Here is an 8,863-nt window from a genome sequence, read left to right on the forward strand (position 1 = left end):
ACTGCCTCCTTCCTCCAGGCTGCTCTATGCTTGCTCTCCTTCCTCCAGCTGCTCTATGCTTGCTCTCCTTCCTCCAGGCTGCTCTATGCTTGCTCTCCTTCCTCCAGCTGCTCTATGCTTGCTCTCCTTCCTCCAGCTGCTCTATGCTTGCTCTCCTTCCTCCAGGCTGCTCTATGCTTGCTGTCAACTCTACCATACCGCTCTCCATGAACACGACTATATTCCTGTACCATATTCTCTTCTTCCTGTACCGTCTATCTGTCTCTTAAGTAGCTTTCCTTTCCTCTCTCTCCTCCTAAAAGTTGGGGGTATCCTATTCTGTGAACTCTTTTTCTGATTTGTCACTTTGTCTGCCACTCAACTAGACATCAAATTGAAACATGGGTGCTTCCTTCTACAAACTAACTTTACCGTCATTGTTGGGGATTAAAGGTGAGTTCTAAGGATGTATCTGTATTCCAGTCAGAGGGATTAAAGTGCTAAGGACTGAGCCACACCCTAACTAGAAAGGGGTTCAAATATCCTGTAACAGAGTTTGATCCCCAGAACAGATGTGGAAAACCTGGGCACGGTGGCCTGTGATGTGATCCCTGCCTGGGAAGGTAAAGACGGGGTGGGGGTGGGGCGGAGTCCTGCGTTGCCTGATAATCATAAAGTTCAAGTCGATAAGAACAAGGTGGAAAACATCATAAGGTTGACCTCTGACCCCCACATGTGTGCACCCTCAGGCACACACATACACAAAAGCACAGGCAAGGCCATTACTTTGCTATGAGCTTGTACAGTCTAGGCCAAATGTAAAAATGGGCCACGCGTGCTACAGGTCCATATCCCCAAGTTGAAACTAAACTTTTTATTTTCTCCTAAGAAACCGGCTTTAAAGAGTCAAGAACCAAATATCCTAATGCCAGCTTTAGCAGCTATGCTACTGTAGTTAATCCTTATACAGAATAACTGAGGTAAGCTGACGTTAACCTATCACCTGTCCCCTCCTCTCTGCCTTACAAGGAAGGACAATGATTTTGAAATACCCATGTGCTTATGTTCTGTCTCTAGCCCTTTTCTGTCTACAAAACCAAACTATTGTGTTAAGCCCATAACTCTATTTTAAGGGACAAAGTGTTGTCTGGTTCTAGGGCCAAAACCAAAACCCATGGAGATAGATAAACTAAATTCCTGCAGTTTGTGCAGGGCCAAGGTACACAAAAAACTGAGAATCAAGTTGATCATTGTGGTCTGTCTGTAAAATTAACTTTATTCTCCTGTAGTAATTGTTGTCTCTAAGGCTTACTGCCTCAGTCAGCTAACCTAAGCCTAGTCCTGGAAGTTCTGAGCATCCATACAATCTAATCTAGACCTAGAATGTTTTCAGCCTCTGAGACTTACTGCTGAATAAGCTCACCCTTTCTGGTTCTTTCTGAACTCTGGCTGGCTGGTCAACTCAGATCTTCTGGTTCAAATCATCTCTTTATGCTGACTGATCCAATCGGGTTTCACTTTTGTCTTCTCCTAAATTACACTGCTTGGACTCAAACTCACTCTATCAATCTGTTCTAATCTTCTGGTCCCTTCTCATTCTCTGGCTTGTTCTGTCTTCCCCTGTGTGTAGCTTGTTGTCTCTCTGCAACCTGTCTCTGTACAACTGTCCAGGTAAAACTGCATCCCCCTCTCTCTGTTCCATCCCCCTCTCTGTATAGCTCCCTCTGATGTTGCTGCTTCTCTTTCTCCTCTTCTTGTGAGAGTTGGGTGTATCCTAGACTGTCAAATCTATGATTCGTCACTGTTTCTGCCACTTGTTTAAACATTTCACTTTCAAACGTGGTTGCTTCCTTCTACAAAATAACTTTGCTTTCATTGTTTGGGATTAAAGGTGTGTACTAAGGGCTAAGCCATACCACAACTAGAAACAGGTATTTTTCAGTAAAAAAGCAACCCCACAATCTCAGGCTTCACAGTGTGATCAAATATCCGGCAGCAGTGATTGATCCACGCATATTTCCCTGCTGCTGCTGGGTTTGGGGTTGTGGGGGCCAGCCTGAGATAGAAAGTTCTGGAAATGAAAATCCCAGTGCATCAACAGCATCCACAGTGGAAGGGGACCAGAGTGGCAGTGCTATCTCCTGGTAGCCCTGTGAGTCGCAGGATAAAGTCTGTTCTTGCAAAAGTGACATAAATACTAGGAGGATTTAAGGGGGAGGGGGTCTAAGCAGTTAAATTTAAGGAGCTTTCCAACTTTGCTTGCTTGCTTTCGACTGGCCTGAAACTATGCGGCTAAGAATGACCTCTATCAGGGTGAAAACACAAGGCTTACCTCCGTGGAGATAAAATATGGTTTATTCTGGAGCCAGATATCTTGTTGTGTCTCGGAAGGAGCATGAGAATGGCTGAGAACATCTGGGGGACTAGTCCTTATAACGTTGTACCCCTGAAAACCCATGTGTGACGCTCCATCTGGCCCAGGAAAGGGTATAGATAAGTCTAGGGGGTTTTTACCTTTGTTACCTGTGGCACTTACACCTGGGCGTGGTGGCATACGCCTTTAATCCCAGCACTTGGGAGGCAGAGACAGGCAGATTTCTGAGTTCGAGGCCAGCCTGGTCTACAGAGTGAGTTCCAGGAGAGCCAGAGCTATAAAGAGAAACCCTGTCTCGAAAAACCAAAAACAAAACAAAACAAAAACAAAAAAACAAAACAAAAAAACCTGTGGCACTTACCAAACACTGAGCAGTTCTCTGGCCAGAAAAAAAAAGCAAAGGAACTAAAGGTGCCGTGTAGGTTAGGTCAGTGAAAAATTGGGCCATAGTGCTCTACGGTGTGAGCCTCCACAGATGTCAGCAGGGAGGGATGGACTCATAACTCCACGTGGTCAGCTTTAAACAGCTTGAGAAGTTCTCCTAAATTTTTAGGGGGCACCACTCAGGTCAAACAGGAATTCACAGCTTTGACACAGAAAGGAATTCTGGTAGTCACGAGTATAATAGAGATACTTTCACGTAGCTTTAGAATGAGGTTAAGAGAAAGAAGTGCTCGGGAAAAAAAATAAAGTGCATCAAACTGTGAGTATAGGTCCTAGAGGTGGATGGCCTTTACAGATGGCTTCTTGGGAGGGAAGAGGGGGTGTCTCTGTGTAGCCCTGGCTGTCCTGAAACTCACTCTGTAGACCAGGCTGGCCTCGAACTCAAAAATCCACCTGCCTCTGCCTTCTGAGTGCTGGAATTAGAGGTGTGCACCACCACCTCCCAGCACAGATGGCATTTTTTTAAAGATTATTTTATGTATATGAGTACACTGTAGCTGTGCAAATGGAACTCAGGATTTCTGCTCACTCTGGTGTATATATAACTACACTGTAGCTGTCTTTAGACACACCAGAAGAGGGCGTCAAATCTCATTACAGGTGGTTATGAGCCACCATGTAGTTGCTGGGATTTGAACTCGGGACCTTCAGAAGAGCAGTCAGTGCTCTTAACCGCTGAGCCATCTCACCAGCCCCACAAATGGCATTTTTAGTAGGTCATGAGATCTCTTTTCTCTATAAATTTTATCTTTTTTTAAAATTTATTTATTTATTATGGATACAGTGTTCTGCCTGCATGTATGCCTGCAAGCCAGAAGAGGGTACCAGATCTCATTATAGATGACTGTGAGCCACCATGTGGTTGCTGGGAATTGAACTCGGGACCTTTGGAAGAACAGCCAGTGCTCTTAACCTCTAAGCCATCTCTCCAGCCCAAATATTATCTTTTTTAAATAAATAAAAATTTATTTGTTTTTTTAATGTGTTTATTATTTTTTGTGTTTGGGTGTTTCTGAGTATGTTTACCACATGCATGCCTGGTGCCCATAGATACCAGAAGAGGGCACCAGAGCCCTTGGAACTAGAGTGAGTCACCATATGGGTGCTGGAAATTGAACTTGAGTTCTTCAGCCAGTGCTTTTCTGCAGGGGCATCTCTTCAGCCTCTGTAACACCTTACCTTAAAAAGAGGCTATAATGATCTTTCCTTTTGACACAAACGGTTGTGTTGTTGTTGTTGTTTTGAGACAAAGTCTCTCTGTGTAGCCCTGGCTGTTTGGCCTCTGAATGCTGAGATTAAAGTCATGAACCACCATACCTGGCTCTAGAGTTTTGTTTGTTTTTGTCAGGAGATAAAGAAGGAAGAGGCTCAGCTGGGCAGTGGTGGTGCACGCCTTTAATCCCAGCACTTGGGAGGCAGAGGCAGGCAGATTTCCGAGTTCAAGGCCAGTCTGGTCTACAGAGTGAGTTCCAGGACAGCCAGGGCTACACAGGGAAACCCTGTCTCGAAAAACAAACAACAACAGAAGTAAGAGGCACTGAGTATGGTGGTGCTCACCTTTTATCTTTGCACTTGGGAGTAGAGGCAGGCAGACCTCTGTGAGTTCAAGGCTAGCCTGGTATACTTGGCTACATCTGGAATTAACTAAAATCCAAGCATCTGGGGATCCCTGAAAAGGACCCCTCCCCCCTTCTTCCTCTTCTTCCCCCTGCCTCTCTCTCTAAGACAGGCTATCACTCTGTAGCTGTGACTATCCTGGAGCCTACTATGTAGACTAAGCTGAGCCAGAACTCAGAGATCCACCTGCCTCCCAAGTGCTGGGATTAAAGGTGTAGACCACTATGGCCAGTTGGGAGTCTTTCTTTATTAAACCATTTGAAGTGAGAAGACCTACTTTTGATCCAGACAGTTTGAGGTGGGAAGACCACCTTTAATTTGGGGCATGCCTTCTGTTGGCAGCCTATGTAAAGGACATGGAAGAAGGAAGCTTGCTCTCAGCCTGCTTGCTCTCACTCTTGCTACCAAGTCCATTTCTTCACTGCCATAAGCACCTACTCTAAACCAATTTAAGCTTACCCCAGTCTAGCTTACAAATGAATGAGACTCAGACTGTGGTTATTTTATTTGGTCTTGACAATTGCTGAGGGGAGCCCCTAATCTACTTTTCTGACTGCTGGCCTGGCTACTTCCCCAGTGGTGTACTCCAGATATTTGATGTTTCTCCTGGCCATGTGCTGGTGGGTTCATCTCCCCTCATGGCAGCCTCCTCCCCCATTGCCCTCAATGTTTTTTCTTCTCTCGACTGGCTCTGTAACCCCCAACCAGGTAATTCAAAACCTGCCTACCTCTAATCCCTCCAGTAATTGGCTGTCACCATTTTTATTTAACTAATAGCTTTAAATTATGGAACAAGGCTTGCACCACAAAATCACTCAAAACTAGACCTTTGAGTACAGAATTTAGCATTACAATATGTAGCAACAGACCAAACTTCAATACCTACTTCATCAGCGTTCTGGTATATATAAAGACCAGCTGAGACATCCGGCTCTATAGACTGAACAGCTACTGGATTCTTGGACCTTCCATCTGGACCATAGCCTCAAAGCCATTCTAGCATCTCTCTCTCTCTCTCTCTCTCTCTCTCTCTCTCTCTCTCTCTCTCTCTCTCTCTCTCTCTCTCTCTCTCTCTCTTTCTCTTTCTCTCCTCTCTCTCTCTCTCTCTCTGTGTGTGTGTAGACATAGTCTTACTGTGTAATCCAGGCTGGTAAAAGTAGCTTTTTTTTTTTTTTTGAGTCTTGGGGGCAGATTTGGCTTAGCATCAGAGCCTACTGAGGCATTCTTTTCTCTGGACCTCTTTTCAGGATTAGGGCCAGATGGTGGGTCAGGAAGCTAAGCCTCCATCCAGTCTGCAGTTCTTTCTCTAGAGCAGTTGTTCTCAACCGTCCTAACACTGCAACCCCTTAATACAGTTCCTCATGTTGTGATCCCCCAACCATTAAATTACTTTCATTGCTACTTCATACCTGTAATTTTATTACTGTTATGAATTGTAATATGTTTTCTGTATAATGCGAATATCTGCGTTTTCTGATGGTCTTAGGTAACCCCTGTGAAAGGGTCATCTGACCCCCAAAGGGGTTGCGATCCACAGGTTGAAAACCACTGCTCTAGAGTCAAACCTCTTCTCTCCTGAGAAATATGTCTGACATTAGATTTTCATGACTGAGAGGTTCTGTTCCCAAGGTCTAGGACTAGATTTCCCAAGAGGCATTCTCTTGACATGAAATAAATTTGGGGTGTAAATTCATTACCAACCTCAAGGCTGTCCACTCGAGGCAGAATGACTAAAACCGTAGCACGTAGCACATGGCAGGTGTGCAGGTTTGGATCCTCCCAGAAGCAGACTGGTGGGATGAGGTACATAAGAGATTTATTTGGAGAAATGACTGGGAGGGAAAAAGAGGGGAAGAGAGAGGGAGACGGAGAGAGAGCCTTCAGATCACGGCCATGATATAGACCTGAGAGCTAAGCAAGAAAACAGGAAGAAACGATTGGGTACATCCAAATCTATTAGAAAAGACCCGTTCTGTAAAGAAATAGCCCCATTCAGATCTCTACTATGCCCAGCATGGGCTGGAGCGGGATGGGGAAAGAGTAGCCTCAGCAAGGGCACAGTCAGTCCTCAAAAGGGAATGACAGCTGTCAATCAAGTTCACTCCCCTTGGCAAGTTGTCTTACAAGCGCTAGGAGCTGCCATGTTCCCTCCTGTTGCCAGTGGTCAGGCCCAAACCCCCAGCAGTGATGTTACTACTCATCCTGTGCGTGTTGAGAGGGTTCAGGGAAGTGATACATGGGAGCTCAATAAATGTCAGTGATGGTTATTATTAGCATCACTGTGAGATGTAAGATGTAGGCAGCGTGAGAGTGAGAACAAGGAGATAGTTACGTCTCAGCCCACTCTTGCTGGCTTTCGTGATCTCGGGCTGTGACTCTCCAGGCTGAGAACAGCACCCAGCATGTGAGCGGCACTACACTGTGTAACGGATTTGTGTCATCATTTTCAAATAATAGCACTAGAGAAATGATTTCTGGAAATGTCATACTCTGGCGTGGTGTCGCAGGATCTCTGTGAAGTCTCTATTCTGCTCACACACACACACACGTTCAGGAGGCACAAGCTGTCACACACACACACACACACACACACACACACACACACACACACACACACACGTTCAGGAGGCACAAGCTGTTCTCTCCCAGACTCATCTAGGTTCCAGGTTTATTTCTCTGCTCACAGCATCCATGAAAATGTTACATTGTAATCACACAACATTACCCGCTGTCCTGGGGATGCTCACTGTGTGTCTGGGACTCTGGAAGTTTTATCTATTGTCTCTCATCTTATTTCCGCTTTACTATAGAGGAAATCAAGGCTAAACGCTAGGGAGTGGCTTTCACAGCTTATACATGGCTTCAAGGTTTCCTCTAGACATCCGTTTGGAGAATTCACTCATTGCCCTAGCTTCATTTCCTCTTTTTTTTATATTTACTTATTTCATACGCATAAGTGTTTTTGCCTATCTGTGTGTTTGGTAACTAGAGAGGTTGGAAGAAGGTATGGGGTCTCCTGGAACGGGAGTTACAGATGGTTGTGAGCTGCCATGTGAATGCTGGGAATTGAACCTGTCTCTTGGAACAAACAAACAAACAAACAAACTATAAATAACACTTTATTCTGTCGTTTTCTTTACAACGGAAACTCTGGGAATTCAAAATTAACATCCTTGCCTGTGAGCTTCTTGTACACAGCAGAAAAAGTTTGGACCTTGTGTTCCATGTTGTTCTGCTGTGCTTTGTCTAAGTGAACATTTATGAGCCGGCTGCCATCCAGTTTCACGTGGATCCTCTTACCCACAACTTCACTTGGGAAGACCGAGTCTTCAAGGATGGCATCGTGCACTGCTGTCAGGGTGCGGCTTCTGGGGCACTTCTGCTTATTTTTCATAAGGCTTTTCCGGGTTGGCTTGGGCAGAATCCTCCTCTGAGCAATGAGGACTATACTCTTCCTACTGACCTTTTTTTCCTATTCATGAACTAACCGGACTTGGATTTTCTGGAAAGATTTAAGCTGAGGAACTGGTACAAAAATTACAATAGCTTTCTGACCACCACCAACTTCAATTTCCTTGGCTATGGTGATGTTGAGTGCCTTGAGATCTGAGTTCATCTCCAGCTCGAGCAGCGCCTGAGAGATGCCAGACTCGAACTCATCCAGATTCTCACCATTGGGCTTCCCAATCTTGGCCCTCAAGCCAAGCATGGCTTCATCCTTACAGAGTGCTGGCTTAGAAAGAATGTAGCAAGTGTTCTTAACTACTAAGCCCCTGCTCCAGCCCTTCAGTTCATTTCTATGTCCTACTTTCCTTTATTTTAATGTATTTCATTTATTATTTGTGAATTGTTTATTCATTATTGTTGTATTATTGATATATATGGGGGGCGGTGCACACATGCGTGGAGGTCAAAGGACAGCTTTGCAGAGTCAGTTCTTTCCTTCTGACTTCCGTGGGTTCTGGGGACTTAACTCAGGTTTGCATGGTGAGCACTTTCTCTGCTGAGCCATTTCCCCAGGAGCTTCCTTTATTGATAATTTTTATTATTATTATTATTATTATTATTATGGTGCTGAAGTGAATCTAGAGCCTCATGCCCTAGAAAGCACGTCCATAGTGGAGCTGTGTTTCTAGTGTAAACAAAGTTGGGTGTGATGGTGCATAACTGTAAAATTCCAGCATAAAAGGAAGATCCAAGAATACAGGACCATCCTCGGCTGCATGATGAGTTCAAGGCCAGCCTGGGCCTCATGAGACCCTTTGATAAAATAAATAACATTTTAAACATGAAAGTACAGCTGTGTTACCACCTTCTCTAAGAAGCCATTCCCAGTCATCACCTCTGTGTAGATTACTTTTTCTTTTTCCCGAGGACCCAGTCTATGGTGCTCAATTCTATAAGCCTCGGGGACAGATCAATATTCTTTTTTTTTTTTTTTTTTTTTTT

At 44.7% G+C, this 8,863-nt stretch overlaps 1 pseudogene; it reads right to left on the minus strand.

Moving 5' to 3' along the window:
- Positions 1-7,550: 7,550 nt before the first annotated feature.
- LOC110293402 lies at positions 7,551-8,123 on the minus strand (annotated as a pseudogene).
- Positions 8,124-8,863: the final 740 nt, after the last annotated feature.

This window comes from Mus caroli, chromosome 4 (assembly GCF_900094665.2).
Source record: "Mus caroli chromosome 4, CAROLI_EIJ_v1.1, whole genome shotgun sequence".
Lineage (NCBI taxonomy): Eukaryota > Metazoa > Chordata > Mammalia > Rodentia > Muridae > Mus > Mus caroli.